The sequence below is a fragment of the Quercus robur genome, chromosome 2, assembly GCF_932294415.1.
Source record: "Quercus robur chromosome 2, dhQueRobu3.1, whole genome shotgun sequence".
NCBI classification, from domain to species: domain Eukaryota; kingdom Viridiplantae; phylum Streptophyta; class Magnoliopsida; order Fagales; family Fagaceae; genus Quercus; species Quercus robur.
The window spans coordinates 64,674,481-64,701,013 of NC_065535.1; the positions used below are offsets into that span (position 1 = coordinate 64,674,481).

The 26,533-nt window shown below is 34.1% G+C and overlaps 1 long non-coding RNA gene across 1 annotated transcript; it reads right to left on the reverse strand.

Moving 5' to 3' along the window:
* Positions 1–20,149: 20,149 nt before the first annotated feature.
* LOC126714482 (uncharacterized) lies at positions 20,150–24,681 on the reverse strand. The gene is made up of 6 exons (XR_007651611.1): positions 24,492–24,681; positions 23,351–24,290; positions 22,651–22,804; positions 21,691–21,809; positions 21,023–21,137; positions 20,150–20,796 (listed from the first exon to the last, which is right to left on the reverse strand). It is a non-coding gene; the product is annotated as an uncharacterized LOC126714482 (long non-coding RNA).
* Between the last annotated feature and the right edge of the window lie 1,852 nt (positions 24,682–26,533).

The following is a 26,533-nucleotide window of genomic DNA, read 5'->3' on the forward strand; positions in this document are numbered from 1 at the left end:
TAAATCTCCAAATGAAAAGAGATATTGAGCTGCAAAAGCCTGTCGCACATTCTAGTATTCGACTAGGAAAAAGGGTAAGCGACCTTATATTAAAGATAATGTTTATTCAAAAAGCCAAAGGCTTGTTCATTAAAGTGAAATATCAAATATCACTCTCACAATGAGAGGCGATTGTCTCAAGAGATCAAAATGATCAAATGTTATGGAGTCAAATGTAAAGCTCCAAGATATGTTATCAAGTTTTGTGGGAGGTCATATATACATATTTCTATAATTGAGATGGATCACTTGATCTAGTGCTAATTGTGTATGCCTTGGTTGAATTGATCATTGAAGCTTCACATTAGACTAAGGACTATTTCATTGTTGATATCCACACACAACACACAAGTTTATGTTCAATAAATGCCATATTCATTTGTGTGATTGTACTTGATGAAATGTGTTTTCACATGCTCAATCTTTATTAATTCAAGCCAAAAATATTTTTGAGTGTTTTAGGTGTTTTTTTTTTGGAAAGTATTTTGTTAAAAAAAAAAAATCTGAAATTTTTCAAGAAACCCAGTTTTGCCCTGTTTTGGCGACTCAGTCGCGGGTAAGTCAAGTCGCGATACTCAGTCGCGTCTTTGCGGGTCATTTTTGGCAACTTGTTCGCGAGTGGAAGGTCCAGTCGCGAGGGTTACTCAGAGATTTTGGCGGCTCAGCTCGCGACTCCCTCGCGGGTAGACCCTCCAGTCGCGAAAAACACTTAGAAAATTTTTCAAAATTTTGTCTTTGAGCGTTTTGGCGGCTTGCCCTGGCGACTTAACTCAGTCGCGAAAATCGCGTGTTTTGCATATTGAGGGTTATTTTCAAAGTTGTTTTTAAAAAAAAAAAAAAAAAATTTCATTTTTTCCCCTCATGCATCATTGGCATTGTTCGTATCTTCATCTCTTGCCCTTGTTTCTTCTTGACCCTTTGTCTATTCCTGACAAAAAGGGGGAGAGTATACTCTAATGAGTATGTCGGTGTGTTTTGTCATTTCTATATGACTCTTGTGCACATCCTTAGGGGGAGAAATTCTATTTCTCATGCACATTTGTAGGGAGAGAGATATTCCATAGGGGAGATGCATATACCAAGGGGGAGAAGACATTGAGATAATAAGAAAACTTTGTTTTGAATAAGCACAGGCTTTATGGTGCTTTGAGTTATGTTTTGTGATTCTCTTCGCATCATGTTTTTGTTTTAGACATGCATACTTCCTTATGCTATTGTGCTTCTTTGAATGCATGTTCAGATGATCAATTGCTTTGCTATGTGATCATTGTTGTCATTTCTATATGACTGTTTTGGTGTTTGATCAAGTTGCTCACATGTTTCACATCATGTTTACTTGATCGCAATTTACTTGTTACATTATACTTATCCTTTAATTACTTGCTTTACCTTGAAGGTCTAATGTGTTTTGTGCAAGTGTTTCAGGTTACAAGTATATATGTTCCAAGTGCATCACAGCTTCTCATCACTTTGAAGGGGAGAAACTTTATGCACTTTTAGTTTATATTGTTTAAGTTTTTATTCAATATAATGTGTTTGTACCCATATGCTTTTGTAAGCTTTCAGGGTTATTGTTTTATGCATAGTTTGTAGGCCTTGTGGTTTGTACCATGCTTAAGTGCAGCCTTTATGCTATGTTGAAATCAGTACTTTAATCTAAATGTTCTGCATTGTGATTATTGTACTGTCACTCTTGTGCCCTTGTAGGATTGTTCCTAGATGCATATGCCTTGTGTGCTATGCATTGGTTGAGTGTTGTACATACAAGTGTCTTGCCTTGTGCTTGTTAACTTGTATGTCCTTGTGTTCATTCCAAGTGTGAATGAACACTGTGATCACTACCTTGTGGTGTTCACTTGGTTGATCAAGTCATGGTTTGTTTATTAACTCTATCTTTGCTTGATCACATATTGCCTGTTTCATATGCATTTATAATTTTCTGCTTACAATGATCATGGTGTATTGTTGTGTTTCAGGTGTTTATGTTCATATGATTCAAGTGCTTCACAGCTTCTAGAATTAGGTGTGAGTGAGTTTTGATCAACTGTTCCCAACTCACATGTTAAGTCTAGAGTCTGTTTTAGGGTTTTGTCACGGAATAGCCAAAGGGGGAGATTGTAAGGTTGAATTTATTCAACCATCTAATTGGCTTTATTCCGTGTCAAATTTGCTTGTAATTCAGCATTTAGTAACCCTGTATATAGGTGGGATTGTTGTAAGGGTAGTGAGTGAGATAGTGTGAAGATTGCTCAAGAGTGTGCAAGAAAACAGAGTGTCGCGGCTGGGACTCGCGGCTTCAACCCGCCAGAAGATGCACACGTGCCAAGCATGCTGGAAGATGAACAGTCATGCTAGCTGGAGCACTACAGGACAAAACAGGACAACTGGCCATACGGTTAACTCGCGACTGGAACTCGCGACTTAGTCAAGCCGCGAGGTCAAGCCGCGAGCCACCCCTGTTTTGGAAAAACCTGACGTTTCGCATTCCACTCCACTTCAGTATAAATACCCTTTTAACCCACGATTGAAAGAGAGCTTCCAGAGAGAATTTTGAGAGAGAAACCCTAAAGAAAAACCAGATTGTTTCACCCACAATCTCTACCTTAGAGTCTCATCAAATTCCCTCACTCTCTTCCTCTCCATTGTCAAATCCTTGAGAGGCCTTTATACCAAACCTGGTTCTCACCATTATCATCTCTGTGAAACAGACGTTTGGAGTTCTGGGAAGCAGTTAGGAAGGAGCCAATATTCATTGGTTGATGCTACGGTGTAGTAGCGGAATCCGGAAAGCTAGAAAAGAAAAAGGTTCGGCGCAACCTCGTTGGAGCACGAAGCTTGGAGGGCTTAGGTGCATTGGGTAGATTAGGCTTGGAGGGTCTATTGCTGTCCTTGTATCCCAACTGTATTTTCTAGTGGATTGATTACCGCTTGGAGGGCGGCGGAGAGGTTTTTCGCCGAGGTCTTCGGTTTCCTCTTCGATAACATATCTGGTGTTATCGCTGTGTTTGCATCTTCCTTCCTCTCTATCTCTGCCTTTACATTATCTGCTGTGGTTTATTTTGTTGTGGCTTAGATAGTTGTTTAATCAATTCCATGTTATAGCATATGTTAAGTTTCCGCACACTAGTTGTTTAACATATTGCGTGTGTTGATTAAATTGGTTTTTGGGGGTCTAAACGTTCAAAAGTGTTTTTGTACACGTTTTTGAACTTTCAAAATAAATCAGCAGTATGTTACATAGACAACAAAGCTACGACTCCCAAACTGAAAACAACTCACAGTAGGATACATGACAGAAAAGAAAATTTTATTGTAATTATTGATTGCTCTAAAATTAATAAATTTCCATTTTCAACAAAGAGTTAAATGTTATAGGCAACGAAGCAACAATGCAAGAACTCTGCCGATAAACTATGAATTTCTAGATGTAATTATGGATTCCTCTAAAATTAACAAATTCCCTTTTTCAACAATGTTTTTAAATGCTAAAGACATCAAAGCAAGAATGCCAGAACTACAAAGACAGCCTAATCTTGTGACAAGACTGCATTAATAGTTAGGAAGCAACTTATACCGCTAACAACATAAATGGACGAAGATCAGCAACAGGACCAACAAGTTCTTCTCACTTGCATCAAATAAAAATTTTGCACAATAATTCATAATCAAGTTTGTAACAAATTTGCACACTAATACAAAAAATTTGCACACTAATTCATAATTTATTGAAGGATACAAAAATTTATTTTTCAAAAAAAAAAAAAAGAATTATCCAATTTTATGAATGAAAAATAAAATGTAGTAATGGAATTAAAGAAGAAGAAAATGGAAATGACCTCTTCAACGGCCTTTTCTCGAAGAGAGTGAGCTGTGACGGCTGAGTTGCGATAAGCGTGAGAGAGAGGCAGAGAGTGAGCTGCGACGGCTAAGCTATGATGAGCGACGGCTGAGCTGCGATGAGCGTGAGGGAGAGGCAGAGAGTGAGCTGCGATCTTGGCTGAGTTGTGATCTGGGCTGAGCTGCGACGGCGACGAGGGAGATAGGCAGAGACGAGAGAGTGATTAAGAGAGTAAGGAAGAGATAGAAAGTGAGGGACTGAGGGTTTCGTTTTAGGGAATCAGGGTTATTCAATTAGGATGCCCAAACGACGCCGTATTAGGGGGAAAAAAAAGGGACGAAATGATGCCATTTTGAGCTAAAACAAGGCAGCCCGTTTGAACCGTGCGAACCGATCACGGTTCACAGAACCGGACAGTCGGATCGCGGTCTGGACGGTTCCATGCTTTTTTCGCATGGAACGATTCTTCACCTTAAATGGACCGTAGATGTGAATGGTTCGAGGGTTTTACGGTCCGACCGTATGGTCTGGTTCGGGTTTAAATTCCATGTCATGTGGGAGTTATATGATGTAACTCTTTTGGTAATAGTCTCTTTCAAATTCTATGTAATGAATTTTGTAGACTTTGTGTTTAATTGCTATACTCATATCACCTCACATGTATCTCAAGCTTTTGTTAGTTGCACACACTACACAAGTTACTCTTTGCTAAACATTGTACATGTTATTGTGTGTGTCTTTGGTCTAACCAACCAAGTTTGCAAATACTTTGAGTTTTATGCAAAATTGATTTGATGCTTGAAAATTTAGGGAGAATGTAAGAAATTTTAACTTTGGGAAAATTGGGCTTAAATCTTTAAGTTTTGAAACACATTTCATCACATACTCATGCATTTTGTTCATCAATTTCAATGCTTTGAGATGTTCCTAAATTTTTTTCAAAAACTGTGTTTTTTCTCAAAATTTTGTGAGCCCCTGTCTGTTTCGATTGATCCAATTTGTTTTTCGATCAATCGAAATTGTTTTGAAATTGTTTGAAAATTTTTAAAGAACCCTCTGTCTGTTTCGATCAATCGAAACTCGTGAATTAGGTTTTTTTTTTTAAAAAAAAAATCAGATTTGACTTGTTCAAACTATCTTTTTCAAAACTTTTTAAAACTTTCTCTCTCTCTCTCCGACTTGGCAAGGCTCCACAAGGATTTTTTTTGTCGTTTTCCTCCAAATTTCTTGCTAGGTTTCTCTCTCCATAAGCCGGTATGTCCATATTACCCTTCCTTTTGCATTGTTTTTCATAATTTCATGCATTATTTCATGGTTTTTGGGTAAATTTTCAGACTATGCATAATTTGGGATTTTTGATGAATCAAACCTTATTTTGTGAATTTGATCAATGAGTTTTGTTGTTATATTGATATATTCATGATCTATGTTGGTTAATTTGATCAATTTGGGGATTTGTGAAAAATTAAAAATTCTAGGGCTTGTATTAAACCCGAATTGGGGATTTTGTTCAAATTGGTTTCAATTGATGATATTGGCTTGTTGAATTAATGTAATTGATCATTATTTTATGTAATCTATCTTGTGTGATGATCAATTGGTCAATTTTAACAAATTGAACAAGTGGTTTTTCAAATTTTTGTGGTTTTTGTTAGAAACTCTATACTCAAGCCAATTTTGTGAACTTGAACTTAATTTCATGGCATTAGGGCATGCATCATGTCATTTAATCTGTTCATGCATCATATAGATTTTTGTTCTATATTTTTTTGTGCTAACTTGCAGTCTGCCCTTGGTTTTTGTTTTGTTTTGTTTTGTTTTTTTTTTTTTTTTTCTTTCGCTTTGTGTCTTTGTCCTTATCCTAGCACCATGCCTAGGACGACTAGAGCCCATAGAACCCCCTCCACTTCCTCTGAGTCTCTCTCTAGGAGTGAGGTGTTTAGGAATGACAAAAGCAGAGAGGTTTATGAGAAGCTGAACTGTAAGTGTAAGATTTGGGCTGAGCGTTCTGTGGTTTTAGATGAGGTTGATCTGGCCATTAGGGCAAACCTTGAGTCTAGAGGTTGGTTGTCCCTATTAGAGATAAATCATCCACCTTCGACCACCCTGATTAGAGAGTTCTTTTCGAATCTCTCTTGTCACATCTATGATTCCAACACCCTTGTTAGGAGTTGGATACGAGGTGTTGAGTTCACCATTACTCCTTGGATAGTGGCTAATGCTCTTGGGGTTCCGGTCGTTAGGGAGCCTGTCTATCCCTATGAGGAGTCTCCACCCTTAGATGACATTATGTCATACATCACTGGGTCTTCTATCCAGTGGGATTCTAATCCTCGGATCACGTCTGCTGAGCTTACTGAGACTGCCTATCTTTTCTTTAGGATAGCATGTCATTCTTTGTGGCCTATTTCTCATCTCCATACCATCCCTCTTGAGCGATGTGTGTTTTTGTACGCTTTTCTTTCTAGTGCGTCTATTAGCTTTCCTCATTTGTTTCTTCGTTCTTTGAACGAAGTTCATAGGAGTTCTGCCGTAGCGCATGCTTTTATTCAGCCTATTTTCATTCATAGGATTTTGTTGTTTCTTGGTCTAGCTGATTTCCCTTCCGGTGAGCCCATTCATGTCATTGCTCCCATAGGTGCCACCTTCCTTAGGCAGAGGGCTGCTCACTTGAGAGTTGGTCCCACGCGTCCTAGAGGTGCGTCATCTGGTGTTGTTCCCCCTCCTCCTTCTTCTATAGGTGCTGATACGACTGAGGTGTCTGTTGCTGTTGCTGCTGATGCTGATGTTCCTCCACCGACTACTTCGGATGATTCAGACATTCGACGTGCATTGGATCATGTTTTGACCGTTCAGGTAGCTAATGGATTGATTTTGGTGGATGTGCTCGATGAGATTTGTGCTATGCGCGCAGAGTTGGCACAGTTTCGACGATCTTCACCGCCACCTCCTTTTGATGATGGATTTTGATTGCCTTTTGGCATTCCGTCACAAAAAGGGGGAGTACATATTTGAGCTTGTAGAGTTTTTGTTTTCAAGGGGAGAGCATTTTTGGTTGGTTGGAGCCTGTGGAGTATAGATTGTATCTAGGTGCTTCACATTGTATTTTTCCTTTTTAGCTCTTGCCATATTTTTGTTGGGCTATTCATGTTAGGGGGAGATACTTTTATTGCATTATATGTTTCTTGTTTCAACTACTTATTGATTTTTATTTATGAGTTATTCATTGATATATGTCTTTATTGTGTGTTGTTTGAATTCAAGAATTTATTTTTTTTTACTTGTATTTTTCACACATGCGGTTATGCATTTTGTTTAAGTGTTTCAAGAAATATACAGGTTGATTCAATTGAGCTGCTGTTTATACTCACAACTGATGGATAGTAGTTAGGATTGAATTTGTTTTTATAAGCATTATTTTTGTAAAGGGCTTTTCTTTGTAAACTTTGAGCTTTTAGTTGTGTTTTGTCACGGATTGCCAAAGGGGGAGTTTGTTAGGTTCTAAAGACTTAGGATTTTATGTATTTAGAACTCTAATGTATATTGTTGGCAAACCATGATCAAAACAAGATGTTTAGTCGTGTTTAGACTTGCTCAAAGTTGGTTTTTTTATGTAAAGTTGGAATAAGCTGATGCAGGAATCATTTAAGCTTCTCGGCCTGGTTCGATCGATCGAAGCTTAGGCTTGATCAATCGAAAATCGGGTCAGAGGCGTTTTCTGTAGAATTCCAACTCAACCCTAGTTTGTTTTAAAACGTTTAGGGTTTTCTAATTTGCCCTAGGTATAAAAGGCAAACCCTAGCCACATTTTTGTGTTGCTCATATTGTTGTTTGTGTAAATCTCTTGTGAGATCTGTGAGGAGCTTTCCTTTACACAAGCTTAGGATTATCAAGAAGGAGATTCATTCAAGAGCTTGATGATCATTCAGTTGCAGCCATAAGAACTTAAAGAAACACAAGCGAGTGTGCTTGTACTTGCTGGAGAATCCAAGAAAGAAGGAGTCTGTGGTTTCGAAGCTTGAACGTGGTCATGTCAGTAAGTTTCTACTGGTGGGTAGCAATAGGATGTTAGTGGTCTAAGTCCTGTTGAACAACTTCGATTCTTTCATCGTGGATTCAGGCTTACCTTGAGGATAGCTAGGTTAAATCCTTCACAGGTTTTTACTGGTTTGGTTTCCTGGGTGATTATATCATTGTGTTATTTATCTTTCTGCTATTTTGCATGATATGATTGTTTTGATTGTGATAACCTAAATTTGTTAATTTGGACTAAGTAATAACTTGGCTAATTACCTAGGTTAAACCAATTGTGTTTTTAAGAGGTCTAAAAAATATTAGACTCAAACTAATGAGATTTTGGTAATGGAGAAACATCAAGTAACATTAGAGTATAATGTTGATAATGAAGCACGAGCATCAACAAGTGTTGTTGGTCAAACATCTGATCCTTCAGCACTTTAAAACTTGAGGTCAAGTTTTCTCTAACCAAAGCTTATGAAATTTTGCCTTAATAGAACCGAGTAATGAGGTTTGACCCAAAGGTTAGGTGAGAAAAGAACTATTTAGATTTATAGCCAGGTTTGCTTAAAATCCAAAGACTGATGGGCATAGGAAGACTATGTTAAATTCAACAGAGGCCAACCAAACCAGACAACTTCTTGATATTGTTCAAGGAAGGATTCAAATTCATGGTATATTGATTGTTAAAGAAATTTTTTCTATTAAAATTTTGTCTTTTTTTAGTGACACTTCGTCAATGACACTCTTGAGAAGTAAAAATGATGAAAAAGTTTAGGACCACAAAAAATTTTCACAATTTCTTGCCATATTGTAACGTGACAAAATGTAATTGATAAAGAAAAAATAACGAATCTATGTATAAGTGTTGGTTAATCGCTCACAGTCTGCTTCGTCAAAGTTATGACAAAAAAATTGTAGAATAATTTGTAGTTCTAGAACTACTCAAAAAGGATTTTAAAATTGTTTAATAGCAAGTAGGATTACGAGTGGGGGAATATATTAAGAAATATAATTATATTAGTATATTACATTTGGAAATCTAAACCTACAAATATATTTATTTTATTTTGGATTTTTTTGATGTGTATAGTGGTAATTATCCAAGTAGAGATAAGGAAGTTCATTTTGTACAACTTTCACCCAAACACAACTCTCTATAGTAAAAATTTAAAATAACCAAATAAATTGGGTTGAACTCAAATCCTATTTTTGGAAATGAAATTGATAAATACTTCAAAGAAAAGGTTAAAAAAGAATTTGGAGGAAGCTTGTATTTAATTAGCCCTCCAAAAAAAAAAAAAAAAAAAAAAAGCATGAAGGACGGAGGCTAGGCTGTCCCCATTGGTGAAGTTGGAGTAGGCCTTAAGCTTCGCAGGTTCATTGAGAGGCCCAGACTCAAATATCAATGCTGGGCTTTGTAAATGAAAAAATCATAACAAAAATAGGGATCCTTCTTTACAACTAGGCCTGAAGCCTGTACAAAAGCTGGGACTAGACTCTGTCTTTTTTTTTTTTTTTTTTTTTTGATATGCGCCTAGCTTGGACACAAGTTGGAGGTAGTTGTTCTTTACAAATATATAATATGGGCCTAGACTCTGTCTTTCTTTTTTTCCTAGATAACTAGAAATTAATAGTTGGAGTGTGTGTATATATATTGACATTGGTTGGAGTATTTTTTTTCTTTTTTTGATAAGTTGGTTGGAGTATCAAATAGCTAGGGAGCTGACTTCATTACTATTATTTAAAAAGAAAAAAAAAAAAAAAAAACTAACAAGTGATATTAGGTGGTGAGTTTTTAATTTTATTTGTTTATTTATTGGAGAAGCAATAAATCTTGATCAATCGGTCAACTATTAGACATGTGTAGTAGTCGAGCAGCGGTTTTTAATTAATTGTATATATAACTAAAAAAAAAAAAGACAAATAGGTGATCAATCACATCTAATATAAAACCAATGGTTAGCGGCAACTTGTAAAAATAAAATAAGAAAAACAAGACACACACAGACCTTACCCTAAAAATACAAGCATACAAGAGAGTCCGTTGCCAAGGACACAATATGCAACAAACCAAAAGCTCTTTTTAAGAAAGTTTTAGGCGTCACCTTTATTTTATGTGACTTAGCTAGACCAGAATATTGTTTTCTATTTTTAAAGCACTTCTCTGAATTAATTTCGAATATGTGGCTGCAAGTGAATTGTAACATTAGTTGTAATGGAACATAACTTACATGATACCCTATTATTGGATAAATAAATATAAAAATATATGTGATCAATCCAAATTAGTATAATGTGTATCCATAATTGACCGGAGTTTAGGAGTTAGGGCTAATATATATATATATTGGATAGAATCCTCACTTCTTGAATATTTGGTTGGGTTTTTGAGTCCACCTAATAACTCAAAACAAAAAATAAATTAATAAAAGATCTATTAACCCAAAAAACAGTTAGCCCTTTAGAGAATTTGAACCTATCTAGAACAACCCACTGCAGCCCACCAAAGAAAAATAAATAATTAAATAAAAAAGAGTTTGGTCTAAGAATTTTTTTTTAAATTGATTTTTTTAGGTCCTCCTCAACACAACCAAAAAAAAAAACAAAAAACAAAAAACAAAAAACAAAGTGGCTTCTTTGCAAATGTAAAAAAAGTGAACGAAACAACATTAGTTACCCCCTCTCTCTCTCTTATTCTTAAATCCAAGAAATGCTCTTTTTTTTTTCTTTTTCTTCTTTTTTTTTATAAATATTTTTATGAAATTAGTTTTAATTGTTGAGCATATGAGAATTAGACAGTCAATCAGACTAGAGACTCATTTCTATGAATGAAGTTAAACAACATTAGAAAGAAGGTTCTCACTTATTTAATAAATATGTTGTGTCTACTGAGAGAGTCTAACCATAGAACAATCCTAAAATACTTAAATTGACTGTTGCTTGATTGATAATAACTTATATACATGATAGTAATCATCTAGCTCAGCTCTATAGGAATGCAAAATTGTTCTCAACATAATAGAATACAGGCTACCAAAATGAGTGGAGCTTCATCTTTGAAGAGCATGGAAAAACCAGACCTAAAACCTATTAGGTCTAAAGTTATAATGGGCTGACTTCAGCCCAATTTTGTTCACTCTCTCTACTAGTCTACTAGCACTTCATCTATATGTAGAGGCATTTCTTCCAAAGAAATTGTTCTAACTTTTTTGAGATGAAGCAAATTGAAGATGTATAAATTGCAATTGTTTCGACGAAAAAAAGTTTATATTGGAAATAAATATTATATAAGAAATAAAATATAGATAAACTAATTAATTAATTATATCTAAAATAAAATTCAGTTGACCAATAAAAATACAATGTCCTTTCAAAATAAAAATAAATATTTCTTTGCACTTCCCACCTCAAAAATATTTGATGGAAATATTAGTAAAAAAGAAGCAAGTAGAAACATTATAATAGATCCTTAAAGTATTAAGAATTTCAGAATTTCAAAGAAAGGACTATTCCATCATATATGAAGCTGTGAAGGTGAGATATTACCATTTACAAGTAGGTAAAGTTTGATGCTATGACACTTTTGCTTCTAATAAATAAGACTCTTATAGTAATTGCATATGCTTCTTGAGAATTCCAGGACCAAATCAATTAGCAGGGAAGTGGAGGCACTATACTATTTTCACGAGGACCAAAAGAGAAACAATAGAATTAGCAGAGCAGTAGTGTGTTTGTACTTTAACATGAAACTAGCCGCAGACCCACGTGATGTGTGGGAAATTGAGAATATTATTAATGATCATTTTATGATTTAGTTCTTAAAAGAAATTATTCCATTGCAATGACCATCATCAACCTTTTCAACAAACTTTAACACCTATTTCTTTGATTAAAAGCCAAAAAATTAAAAGAAACGATTAATTTCCATTAATCAAATGACTAAACTACAACATTCAAGCTTTAACTATAACTTTTAACAGTGAACAAAGATAAACCATCTAAACCTAGGAAACAAAGCAAAAACCATTAAATTTTTTTTTTAAAAATAAAAAATAAAAAACAGTAAAACACATAGATTCGCCACTGAACCTTAATGAGGAAAAAAATATGAACCTTCTTAAACTATTTACCCAAAATCTTTGCTACTTTTATAACTTAATATATTAGGTTACTAATTCAAGAAAAACATTTGTACTTGCACAACAACACAAGCACATGCTATGCACAGAGTGGAAGATCATATAAGAGTGAACAAAGTCATATGGTGTTTAAATAAGAAAAGAAATAGGAAAATTCAAAATTTACCAATTCAATATCATAGGATTACTGCTTTGTGTCAAAATTAAAAGAAAGAAAAAAAAAATCCTTTTGCTTTCCAAAAGCAAATAAAAAGTCTTTGAAAAAACTATTGTATATAACACCAAAAAAAAAAAAAAGCGAGGTTTTTTTTCAAATTGAGATTACCCAAAAACCATTTAGTCCACAAAAAGGGAGGGGAAGACTAATTTAGTAATTAAGAAATTATATCAACTTTAGTGGGGAAGACTAGTTTAGTAATTTATATCATTGCCCAATTTTCTTCACACCTTAGCTAAAAAACCCATCATTGGGGGATGCAGAGGAAAAAAAAAATTGTGACAAAAAAAATTGTAAAGATGTTCACCTACAAATATCATAATGATCAATATAAATAAAACCCATTATACAAAATTTAACATTTAAATAAATAAGTAAATAAAGCAGCACCTAGTGTTGCATTCAAGTCTTAAATGTGTAATTTCTGATGTGGAAACCTGAAGTGAATCATCGAATATACTGTTTTCTGATTCTTTGAAACTGTAAAAGACAGGAAGAACAAAAGGAGGAAACAAGAAATTAACATTGAGGGGGGGGGGGGGGGGTGGAACATAAAATTAGTCTACTAACTTTTCACTATAAAATCTAAAATAGTAATGTACATACAATTTAATAATCAATATACAAGTTAAGTTGTTTATAATTCAATATATGCTACAAAATGTGTATCTAATTAAAATTAAACAATCACGTGACAAAATTGACAAAAAGAAATAATATCTTTAATCAACTATGAAATGGGCAAAGTATAATGACTAAGAAAAAAAAATACTAATAATTTAAAAACAATCATTCAAACTTCAATGAATAAAAATCATCTAATAAAATACAAGTACAACCAAATACATGTTATATTATTTTTATCTATAAATTATTTATTTATTTATTTTTTGAGAAACAAACACACACACACACACAAGAGAGAGGGAAAGGGGTTCTAACACAAAAGCACACCACAACTCCACTTAAAAGTCATGGTAACTTTTAAGAGAGTGTGTTGTGTGTATCTATAAATTAATTAAATGATAAATAGAAGTAAATTTTAATCAGGTACATTTATAAATTATAATGTTATATGATATGTTGATTAATTTAAAAACAAATAAATATATGATAATAAAAGAATGAAAAAAAGAAAGGAAAAGAAGAATACCTTTGTACCTAGGAAAGTGGGAATGCTTGAATATGCTTCACAATCAAAGGGCCTACATGGCTATAGCAAACACAATTGCTTTTGTAGAAAAAATTTTAACGCGCAATGCGTGGGAAAATTTGATATCACAAATTTTTTTTTTTTTTAGGTGTTGAAGTTAAAAATGACAATACTACTTGAGACTTTTTTTTTTAATGAAAAAAATGGGTAGAGGGGGCGACCTAAGTTGGATTTGAGACTTATAAGTAATAGTCACAAATTCATCTCAAAATAATGTGATTACACTGTAATATGGAGTAGTATATATTCTGTAGGTAAAGAAGTCTATATATGTATATATGTATATATATATATATATATATATATATATATATATATATTTCCGAGGAAACATGTTGCAATTTGCTTTCAATTATTATGTATGGCAAGATATTTTGTAACATGTTATAATATAGTGAAATATGCATCAAAACCCAACACAATAAAAAAAATAAATAGAGAATGTATAATCTTGATTAGAACATGAAAATGAATCTTGATTATGTCATATGGAAGCTAACATTATTTTTCATTTTTTGAGAAGTTAATGAGCAATTTATACAAACTTTGTTTATTAAACCAAGTTATAACAATTTATATTTTGATATTCACTAAACTCATCTATGAAAATCAACTATTTTATAGAATCTTTTCTCCACAATTTAATGAACCTAAAAAACAGAAGAATCTAAATGTGTAGTAAATCTTAGTCAATCAATAAATAACACAAAAGGGGTAGGAGAAAGCAAAATTAGTATGATAGAATTGTTTATACATGCTCATAATTGTGTTTTAATACCATGGAACCTGTTAGGTTCTAAAGACTTAGGTATTTATGTATTTAGAACTCTAATGTGTATTGTTGGCAAACCATGATCAAAACAATGTGTTTAGAAGTGTTTTAGTCTTACTCAAAGTTGTATATTTTATGTAAAGTTGGAATCGAGCTAATGCAGAAGTTACTGTGCATTTCGGCCTGACTTGATCGATCGAAGCTTAGGCTTGATCGATCGAATCTTGGGCAGAATGCGTTTTTCTGCAGATTTCCAACTCAGCACTAGTTGTTTAAAACGTTTAGGGTTTTCTAATTTGTTCTAAGTATAAAAGGAAAACCCTAGCCTCGTTTTAGTGTTGCTCATATTGCTATTTGTGTAAATCTCTTGTGAGATCTAGAGTAACTTTCCTTTACACAAACTTAGGGTTTTCAAGGAGGAGATTTTATCTACACCTTGATAATCAACTCGATTGCTGCCATTGAAGCTTAAAGAAAACACAAGCGGGTGTGCTTGTATCTGGTGGTGAATCCAAAAAAGAAGGATTCCGTGGATTCGGAGTTTGCACGTGGTTGTGTCAGTAAGTTCTACTGGAGGGTAGCAATAAGAAGTCGAGCGTGGGGGCTTGTAAGTCTTATTGTATGAACTTCAATTCTTTCAAGATAGTGGATTAAAGTTTACCTTGAGGATAACTAGGTCAAATCCTCCCCAGGTTTTTACCGGTTTGGTTTCCTTGGCGATCATATTTTTGTGTTATTTATCTTTCCACTGCTTTGCATGATATGATTGTTTTGATTGTGATAACCTAGTATTTGTTAAATTGGACTAAGTAACAACTTGGCTAATTACCTAGGTTAATCCAATTGTGTTTGTAAGGGGTCTAAAAACCATTAGAACCAGTTCATTTTGTTGAGCTATTCACAAATTTATACATTTAATCCTCTTGTTCTCTATGACTATATCTAGTTTTATCTCTTCCAGTTCCAGGTCTATAGCTTTAGCCCAAATCATAGCATATAAACCAATGATCGTGCAAAATGCACCTAGCAAGATGAAGCCAAACACAATTTCTAAATTTTAACAAATCAGCCAAGAAAATAGTAAGAGAAGAAAACAAAAGAAAACTTCGAAGAAGAGCATACTTGTTTGTGGAGCACCAAGCCTAAACCAAAAAAAAAAGTTTAATATATTTAATTCATATTGTGTTGTCCAATATGATAATAGTTGTTAAATACATTCTAGCAAGAAGGAAGAGAGAAAGATATTGAATGATAAACTATCACGTGTCAACTAATTTGTAAACCAACTGACAAACAACCTTCTCATTACAGTTTAGCTTGCAACCAAATGAGGGTTGAGGACTAATTTGTATATGAGTTTTGACATCTGACATGATTTATATCTATGTATAAATAATAAAAAAACCCACAGATTGAAAAATAAAAATCTTTAAAAGTATCAATTTCTAGAAAATGTCAACATTAGAATGTAGCCTAAAACCAAGAATTCCCAATTCAAACATAAATCAGAAGCTATGGGAATGAGCACATCAAATAGTCCAAACAATTCTATTTCCAATATTCAAACCCAATGTCTAGGATATTTTTGAGGTCATCATGAAATAGTTTATGACAGTTTATCTATGCTATAATCCCAACATCTATTCAAGCTTGTAATCTAACATAGGTGTGAAAATGCCAAGTAACACCAATTGCTCTAAGAGGCCTTTTGTCGAACACCTAGCAGATATAACTAAGAAATAGAGCTTGGTTACTCTATAGGTGTTGTAATAGAGGGAAGCATAACTTTTGGTAACTAAAAAATATTTATAATAATGGAATCTACAAATTAGAAACATATTGATTCCTCCTATTTGCTATTAACCCTTCATGGTGCTACCTCAATACACAAAAAAAAAAGATACAAAAATTCCATTGATATGAATGCTCAAAGAAACAGAGTGGTTTTGCTTCTGTTATACTTAAAATACTTATTTCCATGAGTAGAGAAGCCCATTGTACACCAGATTTGGGGTATAGATTTCAACAAACACAGATAGTCCTTGGAAGCATGACAGCACATGAAAAGTGGGGTAAACTATGACCAGTCAAAATTTAGGGAAAAAAAAATGGTAGATGGAAGAGTTGGTATTCCCAAAGTAGGTCTTCAATTTTTTTATTATTTGAAAATATTATCACATTATGTTATATGTAAGGTTTTAACTTTTAACTTTTTAACTTTTTTTTCATCAAAGCTATGTAGGAGAGGAATCTATTGAGGGATGGTTGCAGAAAAGTTTTGGGGAATCTAAGGTTGTAGTTGCAAATCTTGTCCAACTCTCACGTCTCATTGTTCTGCTCTATCGTTACTGTCCAGCAAACCTCAGTTTGGCAGGAAAATTGTGGGGAAAATAATGAAATAAGCCAATATAAGTGCATCAACCAACCATAAAAATGGATTTTCAATTCCAAAATTTTAATAAACGATAAGCTATTTCCAAGTCCAATCAAAGATAAGTTGCAAAACAACAGGGCTTTGAACATTTACATTCCAAGTTATTTCCAATCAAGCAATGGGCATGGTTGCCTAAGCTAGAAGGTACAATTTCACCACAACTAATTGGGTATTAATCCCACCTATAACCTATTTCATAAATTAAAACCTCCCTTAAGCATAAAAATAAGACGCAGAAAAGAAAAATGGTAAAAGCAAAAGTATAAAAATAAAAGAACCTAGGAAAAGTCCTACTATGGCTTTGTGCCAACTTGCAAAAGAAAATGCAAAGGTATAAACACTATGTTGGGCATTTTTCTTAAAGCTTCTGTCAGTTTGAAAATACAATGTAAAAGACAACGTTTTGGATGAAAGTTGACCCACATTTCTATGATTTGCCAAAGCACACTCCACTAAACCCGTGAATTACAAGAACAGTGTAGAGATAGAGATAAGACTTAAAGAGTCCATATCCGTATCAGTTTTCTTGGGCTTCTCTCTCTCTCTCTCTTTTTCTCTCTCTCTTTGTTTCTCAATTAATCAATTATATCTCTGTTAAAGACCCATATTCTCGGACAAATAATAAAGATTCAATTTTAAATGTGTGTTTGTCTTCCTTATAATCTCAAAAACTGAGTTGTGTGTTCAAAACCGAGCAGCAAACCACTACTACCAATCCACATAAATCAAAAGACAATCTATTGGCAGTATTTCTGCAGCTTCTGTCAGTATTAAACCAAAAGACAAATCACCAATTAAAAACCATAGCAACCATAACAATCATCCACACCACAGCACAAAAGAGGCCGTAACAAAATGTAAAAAGGGAAACAAAAAACATCAAGCAAAAGAATGGAGCTTAAAAAGAATTGGGATTTAGAGATACCTCAACTAAATTAGCCAAGTTCCGTCAGTATTTATATACTGTGAGGAGAGGAAGATAGGAAGGAAGGAACTCAGATAAGCAGCCGTTATTGTGAAACCGTAGAGTAGGAAGGTGGGGAGATTTTCATGATTTCAAATGGTATCAGATTCCTTCCCTTCACGGTTTCAGACTCTCTGGTTGTCCTTGAAACAATGCGTAACGTAGAATAGAAAGGTGGGAGAAATTCAAATGGCCTGTTTTGAATTCTCTGGTTGTCCTCACACTGTGCTTCTCACATAAAACCCTTCAAGGTTCCATGGTTTCAAATTTTTCCTTTAGGGTTGTGTTTGTTTTGGGTGTAAATGATTTTCCAAAAATATTTACACCCAGCAACGTGTTTAGGTGCACATGTAAATAAAGTCAAATGGAAAATCTTAAACTTTGACTGTAAAATAAGCCCTTTGACCTAGAAAATCATTTACGCTTCTGTTTTACCTTCAAATGATTTTCAGGCTCACAGACACCCAAAGGGAGAGAGAGAAAGAGCAAGAAGAGAGAGTGAGCTAGAAGAACAAACAAGCCATTGGACCACCGCCCTAACCCCAGACACGCTGGTGAGATCGCGCCGCCGAGATCGTCCTGCCAAGATCGCGCAGCATGAAGCCTGCCGCCACTTGACCGGTCTCGTCGCCCATGACCCACCCATGACCGATCTCTCTCTTTCTCGATCTCCCTCTCCCTTTCCCTCAATTTGCGATCACTCTCTCTTCCTCCTCCCTCTCTTAGTTTGACCAAATTTTTGAGTTTAACGAATAGTTTTGTTTTGATTTTTGTTTCTTTAAGTTTATTTATAGAAATTTTTTATTATAAAATTTGTTTAGAAGCTAAGAAAATGTGAGGAACTAGAAGGAAAATAACATTTTTAGAATGTAACCAAACACTTGAAAACGTTTTCCAAAACAATTTTTATAATGCAGCCAAACACTTAAAAATATTTTCTTTTCTCGAAAATATTTTCATCTGAAAATATTTTACACTCGGAAAATATTTTACACCCAGCCAAACACAATCTAAGTTGAAAAGACCTTGGGCTGGGTTTTATGTTGGAAGTAAGTAGATAAAGAGTGGGTTGGGTTTTATGACGGAAGTAAATAGATAAAGAGTGGGCTGGGTTTCATTATTGAGATTTATTATAGGGCTCGGATTTATTATGCAGATATATTATTATTCTGAAATTTGTAAAAATTATTTTAAAATTTTAGGGGGGGAAAAAAAGGATTGGAATGACATGATTGTTGACATGTCGCAACGTGAGTGCAGCAACATTAAACATTGCGCTTCAGCTTCTAGTAATATATAGATGAAGACAAGAAAAATATTTGTGATTATCATACTTGCAAAATGAGTTTAATTGCTTTGTCATTTCTATGTTCTTAATGGTTCAGAACATCCATATAATTGCTTAGCCCCCTTTAGGACAAATGACCAATGAAAAACTTGCCTAAAGGTTAACAAATAAAAGATCAGTGACGTCTAAGACCTTGGTTAATTTTGTTTTCTATACAGCCATGTGACATTTACACTATTGAAGATACCATAGCATACACTAAATCAGAGACAATACATTGAAAATGGAAACATATTATCATCACAAAATTCTAGGGGTTTAACTCTAACATGCTGGTTTTTTGAAAGACCAATGAGATCAATGAAACTGACATTTTATTCACATGATCACAAAAGAAAAGTCAATTAGTTAGTTATATGACCTCTGAAGCCCAAAATGCTGTCTTTCCTGAAAAATAAAATGGAAGAAAAGAGAAAATGAAAGCTAATAGGCAGAAAATTTCATATATTTTACTTGAGCATTCTACCAAATTTATCATCAACAATAAATTTTACTTATAAAGATCATATAATAGTAGTGACGATTATTTCCACTGAAATACCATGAGGTGAAGAATCTCACCACATTGAAATATACTAAAGATCAAACAAGTAGAAATATGAAGCGAAAAGTTCCCCATTTCTATATATATCCCTGCATATTCTGCAAGAGATAATTTTAGGTTCCCAAGTAGCATAATTCAATCAGTGTCTTTCTCATCAATCAACTTTTGTATTTCGGCTGACCTTCAAAGTCAACAACGATAGGAAACCATGACAAAAGTTTTCATTATACGATCCTCAAATTCAGCTAATGTGACCATATCGGCAATAATGGAATAAATCAATGTAAGGCTAGTTAATAAGCATATATTACTTACAACATTCACACATAAAGGAGTTTAAATTTTGAAATGAAATTGAGTTAGATAAACTACATAGTAGAGGATAAAATTTCTCTTTTTTCATTTTCTAGAAATTTTTTGAAAATAATGATGATGGTCTTACTAAATATTCCAGTAGTAAATTACAGTACCAATCAAAGTGGTAGCTATTAAAGTTATAATTCCAAGCACAATGTTTGATTTAGTCCAAATGATTCTTTAAGCCAAGATTATTTCAAAGAACAAATTTCAACACATTGATCCAACTGGATACAAGTCAACCGCATCCTTAGCTATATTTAGTAAACTGGTAACCTTGCTTCTTTTTAGATGAAGCCAAAAAACAGCTTAAAATACCTCAATAGAATGTATGATGTTTAACATAAAAGTCACATTACAAAGAGGACCAGGCAATATGTAGAAAAGAGGAAGCTGTAAAAGTGTCAAGCCAACAAGCATTAGTGAGCATTCAACCAGGGACTTTGATGAAACCATAACTTAAAAATTGCAAACGCAGCAAAGTAATGTCTTCTTTAACAGCTTGCCTATACTGCTTCCATAACAAAGGCTTGCCTTAGAGGCTACTGATAACTACAAGTGCAATCCACGCCTTTCATAAGTATGCAAGATAAGGTTTTTGAATTGTTTAACAAAGCCTACACCTCACCAGCAACTCTTTATTTTGGTACTAACTCCCACATGCCATGCCCGACAATCAACAAATTGTATCCAATTGCACAAAGCAAGTTCTCATTACAACAATTCCCAACCATTGCTTCTTGACAGATCAAGATCATGTGAATGTAACAGTTAATAGCTTGAGAAGCATGACAAGTGACAACCTTAATTCCCTTCAAACATGTCCCACATTCCAGCATTTCATGGGGATAAAACTTTAGGTCAATAACTGGTTAGCCTCCTTTAGGATGAATTACCTATGAAAAACTTGCCTGAAAGTTTACAACGAAAATTCAGTGACAACTATGAGTCTTGGTTTTTTGTACTATACTGCCATGTTATATTTATGGGAAAGAAGGTACTATAGCATACACTAAACTAAAGAGACAGAACTTTGAAAATGAAAAAAATAATAGAATTCAACAAAAATTTCTATAAGTTATCTCTAACTTGATGGTGTATAGAAGGCTGAACAAGGTCAAAGAAAGGGGCACATACCTTTTTATTTACATAAACACAGGTGAAAAATTCGATTAGGTTTTTGTTCTCTCAAACCAGAATGCCTCCTTCCATCGCTCTTAAAATCCTCTGGGAACGGTGCCAAGATGCCAAGCTGTCCATAAAATGGCCAGTGGAGAGGAACATCAAAAAACAAAACAGAAAATAAATGGAAAATGCAAAAATTAAACAGTCAGCAAATAAGATATGCCTTGAGTATTCAACAAGAGCTAACATCAGCAATGAATTTTTACTTCTAAAGTTCATATAATAGCATGGAAGGTTTTTTCCAATGAAACATAATCAGGTGAATCATCTGCCAGACCAAAATTAACTTAAATTTAGATGAAGAAATATGTAGAAAGTTTCCAATTTCAATCTAAAACTCAAATCTGTGTTATGATTAGTGTTTGTTTCTGAAACTCTGCATATTCAGGTTCATGAGTATATGCATTTTTGTTTGCTTTGGGAAACTAGGCCTTACTAAAATGCATTTTTGTTTCATTTATTAGCTATAGAAAAGCCCTCCTTTTAGTATATGTTTACTGAATGGAGTTATTAAGTAGGTTACATTGATGGTAGTAAAGTGGGAAGGTTTAATCTATGCCTGAAGACTTAACCAAGTAAAGATGGACTATAGATACAAATAAGTGATAATAGTAAACAACCTGAAGTGGAATCAGCTTTACATATAGAGCAAGTACAAACTAGGAAGAATATTTGTGAATTACGGTCCAACCCCCCCTTCTCCTTCTAGGCCTCCTTTCATGTTTCCATTGTGAAATCCCTGAAAAATGGCCATGAGCTCTGAGAGGGGAAAACACACACACAATCAAAATTATACTCTTATCCTAAAGAAAGTAACTCAATCAATGTGTCTTCCGTATTGATCAAGTTTAAAATAGATTATAAAAATAAAAAAACTTTAGTTCAAAAACAACCTATTACATATATTAATGAGATAAAAAAGGAGAGTTCCCCAAAAAGGCACAATGCAAAAATTCCAAGGGACTTTCATTTACAACTTTCCATTAGCAACCACACTGAAAATCAACGGGTCATCTAATTTTAAAAAGTTCAGGATAATTGGCAAAAACAAGTAAAGTCAAGGAAATGATTGATGGAGCAAAGAATTCATTCTCTATTGGAAGCCCTCCATATTTGACTACATTATCAACAATTAAAGTAGTTTGCACTCCATTCCAGAATATGACCAAGTCTCAGCTAAAATTATGAGCTGCAACATATGGGAATGCCTAGGCTCAATAGGAAACTTATAAGCTTGTCCTTGGTGTTTGACAAGAAATGTAGTTTGCTCTCCACTTTGAGCATGTATCAGCTAAAATGAATAAAATGTTGTAATTAAAAATGTCCGTAGTTCACAAAAGAAAGAAAATTATTATTTTTGAGAGCAAACAAAAACAATGTGAAAAATGAGATTAAGAAGCAACAATGGTTAAATTACTAAAAACCAAGATCTCAGAATCCATTAAGTCATTGAACAAGTGTCCTGCTTCCTTATTCATCATACACCAGCTATCTAAAAAATATTATTAAAAAAAAAAAAAAAAACATCAGCATAAGTTAAGGAATGGTGGGGTGACAGTGATTTGGAACAAATGAAATACCTGCCCTTCTGTAGCACAGGTGACAATGCTTGACTATCCTCGAAAGCATGATCTTTGGTAGAAATGACATTCTGCTCAGGCATCTTATTAAAAAGCTATCCTGTCATTTTGTGCATATCCAGTAATCACCGTTTTCCACAACATGATATATAATCTGCAATCAATCAAATTCCAAGATAAAATATCTCCTTTAGTCCTTTCATCAAGCAGTTACATGCCCTTAGGGATAAGAGGTTCATACAATTCAAATAATTTACAAACTATAAGAGATGTTGATGAGCTAAAAATTCAGTGCCATAAGTTCAAAAAGAAGAAGAAAAAATGAATGTACATAACATAATCCAAAATTTTACATTTCTCCAACTTTTGAAATTCAAGAAAAGCTTTTAGGAGTTCAGAAGCTAGCCTCTACTGCCCCACCGCAAGAATTAGCTAATAAGAGCTTAAGGTTCAAAATTTAAAAGTCACATTGTCTAAATACACACATGGAGGAAAGAAGTTGATTTTGTTCTTTCAATTTGGGTATATTGTCGGATTAAGCAATCTACATAAACATATTCTTTAACTGCAACATTGTGATAGCAAATAACGGTGGATTTTTTTTAAGTAAATATATATAGGAGAGACAAGTTGGTAAGGTTTGTATAGGTGCTTTGAATGTTCTTCACAATTCTATTACAAGTGAGTTTATGATACGTACAACTAAGGGGCAGGGAATCCACAAAAAAATGAAGAGAGCATTTATTGCCATATGGTGATTTTGCTTCCAAATGTCTCTTATTGGAATTGCAGATGCCTGTGGACAAATTCAAGATCAAATCATTTAGCGAGGAAGTGGACGCACTGTACTATTCTCCAAGACCAATAAGGAAACAAGCAGAACAAGCAAACAAAGGCATTTATATACTTAAACATGAAAAGAAGATAAGGAAAATATTTGTAATTACCAGACTTGCAAACTGAGTTCAGATGTTTTGCTGCTTCCATGTTCTCAATTGTTTAGCACATATATAATTAATAGGTTGGCCTCCTTTAAACAGTACAACCAATGAAAAACTTTCTTGAAAATTTTCAATGAAAAATTCAGTGGCAACTATCATCTTGCTTAGTAAAATTTACAAAAATCCACGTTGGGTTATAATGACCCTTACAATCCAGATCAAACAAATAGAAATATGAAGCCAAAGTTTCTCATTTCTATCTAACACTTGTATCTATCATATAATTAGTCTAGGACAACTCTGTACATTCCATGATATAATTTTTTTTTTTTCTCAAAATTATATCTCATTCTCATGTTAGGGAATGTATCCTTACTAATAGGCTGTTTTGTTTCATTCAAAAAAAATACAGAAAAGTACCTCCTAATAATATAGGTTAACTCAATGGAACTAATAAATAAGTTAAAATTGATGGCTCAAGTAGTGCAGTGGAAGGGTATAATACTATAATCTGTGCCTCAAAATTCATCAAGATTGATCATGAGTAAAAAAAGATGAAACTATTAATAACTTGAACATGGCTCAGCGTGCAAACTGAGAGAAATATTTGTCAATTACAGAGCACACCTCTATTCTCCTTCTCCTTGTTGCCTTTCTTTCATAAATCTTTTGTGAAATTGCTGAAAATGGACATGAACTCTGGGAAGTTTGAAAAAAAAAAAAACCCTAATCAAAATTAAAATCCTTTATCCCTTGGGGAGAAATTCAATTTGTGTCTTCCTTATTGATCAAAAATTTGTATTATAGTTAGCCTTTTGAGTTAACAATGATGAGAAGCTATGAGAAAAGTTTTTATTATTTTTACCAGATCCCCAAATTTAGCTAATGTGATCATCTCACCTAGAATCCAACAAATCAATGTATTGCTGGAATATTACTAATTAACCCGTAATGAATGCAACCATCCATCATCAAAGAGTAGCTGAAAACTTGAAATGAATTCGAGTTAGATAAACAAATCAAATGCTGAAATTTCTGTGCTAACACTATCAAAAAAAATATTAATGGTCTAACTATATAGTAAATTATTGTGCTCACCATAGTGGTTGATCGAAAAGCTGCGATTTCAAGCACAATGTGTAATGCTATCTGAATGATTTTTTAAGCCAAGATTATTTGACTACTGAACCTGAAACTAAGGTTTCAAAAAACAATCTTCCAACAAATTGGCCTAACTGGTTGCACGTCAACCGCATCCCTTAGTATATAGTGTAAACTAGTAAATTTGATTAGGCACAAAACAAAACATAAGTTAGATACAAAGGAGACAAGACACAAACACAGCAAAAGGTTCGATATAGACAAGACCAAAATAGAGCCCCTACCTACCAGCAGAGGACCAAAAGATAGTCATATAGCAGTTTGATGTCATCTTAGCATGGTGCCTGACTTGACAAAGAATTCTGGGATCAATCCTATTAGAGTTTAGAGCCAACACTTCTTACACTGGTTAATAGACTTTGAAGGTCACCAATAACACCGGCACTCACCCAGTCCTGATTTTGTCTGTTTTCAAAAAGTTTCTCAAGCTATATGCCGGTTGAGAGCACAAAAACACTTAAAATTCCCATATGCTTCAAGGCCACAGAGCTTGTCTCAAAAGGAGGAGGAAGGCAGTGGATTTGGAGTTTTTTTTCCCAGCTAAAGAATCCAGCGGTAACAACATTACCCTTTCCAACTTCATCTCTTATCACATCCTACATAACCAGGACTTGCCATCCTTGTCTGCCTCTAACTTGCCACATCCAAAGTACTTCCTTCAGCTTGATAACTCGGTCCTTCTTTAACAAGCAAGCCTCCCTACAAAGCTGTTCCATTTTTTTACTATAATCAAGCACTGTCACAGCCTTGATCTCACTCACTGCCTTTGGTGGTAGCTTTGTTTCTGAAAGCCTAAATCACCCACAGCCTGTAGCTGCAAAAGAGTAATTTATTATGTTGAATTGACAAATCTACAATTTTTCCTTTTAAGCAATTGTCATTAGCCATTGAACTATTTCTGTTCCCAAGCCAATTACCCACAGAATAAGGCTTCATATGGCTCTTAATAGCTATAGTTCATCACAGACGTGAAAGTGTGAAACACACAAAGGACCAAAATTTATATCACCAAGGTAAATTTTATATTGTCCCCCCAATGAAAACTACGAATGAAATTCCTTTGAAGAATATGAAACCTTTTGACCAGAAATTATAAAAGAAATGCATGAAAGTTTGCATCCACTACCTTGAATATGCATTCCACACGGGTGGTACCAATTGTGTAAATATGTTTTATACAATTATTGCTGCTGCTCCTCCAGGTGATGAGCCTTAGTGGGAATTCGCCAACAGCACAACAATATATTAATAGCTTCATGTTTTTAATCCACAACAAAGGCTGTAAACCCCAGACATACTCATAAGTACAGGTACAGCTGCCACACCTTTCGCAAGTACATAGGATAATGCTTCACAAATTTTATAACAAAGCTTGCACCTCACCTGCTCCAAACCCACCACCTCCACCAAAGATCAACACTTGCCACTGCTGACTATCACCAAATTGTATCCAATTGCACACCTTGACAGATCATGACCATATGGTCACATTCCTGAATCTACAAAGAATAACATAAGAAAAAAAGCAAGCATCTGTGGAGGATATCTAATGAAATGGTGAGTATCAACGTAACTTATTTGAATAGTCAAGTTTGTTTATTTCATTCTAATATAAGGTCTGTTCACATTATAATGAACCTAAGATATTTTATTTCACCCCAAAAGTGCTTTGGAACCAATGAAATACTTTGACACTATGTGGCAGTTATGATACCTACTTTCTTGGCTACCTTATGTTCTATTTCCATGTGGTATTTTTTTTTTTTTAAAATAAAATTTTA